The following is a 1,237-nucleotide window of genomic DNA, read 5'->3' as shown; positions in this document are numbered from 1 at the left end:
TCTTTTAATAGTGTCTTTTAGTTTTCATTTTATAGGTCCTTCACATGTTTTGTTAAATTTATTCCTAGGTATTTTATTCTTTTTATTGCAATTGCAGAAGGAATTATTTTTTCCACTTCTTTTTCTGATGTTTCATTATTAGAGTATAGGAACACTATGGATTTTTGAACATTGATTTGGTATCCAGAGACTTTACTGTATTTGCTCTTTGTTTCTAGTAGTGTTTTTGTGGAATCTTTAGGGTTTTCTATAGAAAGAATCATGTCATCCACAAATAGTGACAATTTGACTTCTTCACTTCCTATTTGGATGCCTTTTATATCTTTTTCTTGCCTGATTGCACTGGCTAGGACCTCTAATGTTATATTGAGTAAGAGTGGTGATAGTGTACAGCCTTGCCTTGTTCCTGATCTTAGAGGGAAGGTTTTTATTTTTTCACCATTAAGTATAATGTTGGCTGAGGGTTTGTCTTAGATGGCCTTTATTATGTTAAGGTACTTTCCTTCTATATCAATTTTGTGAAGTGTTTTGATCATAAATGAATGCTGTATCTTGTCAAAGGCTTTTTCTGCATATATTGATATGCTCATATGATTCTTATTTTGTAATTTGTTTATGTGATGTATCACATTAATCGATTTGCGTATGTCGAACCATCCTTGTGTCCCTGAGATGAAGCCAACTTGATCATAGTGTATTATCTTTTTAACATGTTGCTGTATGCGTCTTACCCCTTTAGAAGCCCTAGGGGGCGCCCAGCAGCTGCTATAGGGCTTGTCTCCTCTGTCTCCTGGGTTCTGAGTTCTGCAGCGAGTTCTTCCCCTCTGAGCCCAGGAGCTGTCACCCAGAACCCTCAGAACTTGGAAGCAGTAGCCACCCAGATAGGAAGACTCCCGAAAGCATGTCACATTAATATATTTTAAAAATCTGAGAGATGCCTAAGGGCCTGATAAATTGCAGACATTAAAACATGGAGAGAAACAAAGAATGGTTTTATAATCTTCTTTGATGACACAGGGCAAATTCAATGTAATTTGAATAAATATATTCACCATTAGGTACTCGTCCTCTACAATACTATTTGGTACTGTCGTATATGTACAAATATAGGCTGCATATTAATAATTTTGTGATTTAATGGTGTAATTTAGCCAGAATGAGATTATGAAGTTGAAAACAGCAGCTGGGTGCTCCGGGATTCTCTACCCCCACAGAGAAACAGTTTGTAAAATATTGA

Source organism: Pteropus alecto, unplaced genomic scaffold (genome assembly GCF_000325575.1).
Source record: "Pteropus alecto unplaced genomic scaffold, ASM32557v1 scaffold92, whole genome shotgun sequence".
NCBI lineage: Eukaryota > Metazoa > Chordata > Mammalia > Chiroptera > Pteropodidae > Pteropus > Pteropus alecto.
The sequence above is the reverse complement of the archived record's forward strand: the minus strand, read 5'-3'. Positions refer to the sequence as shown.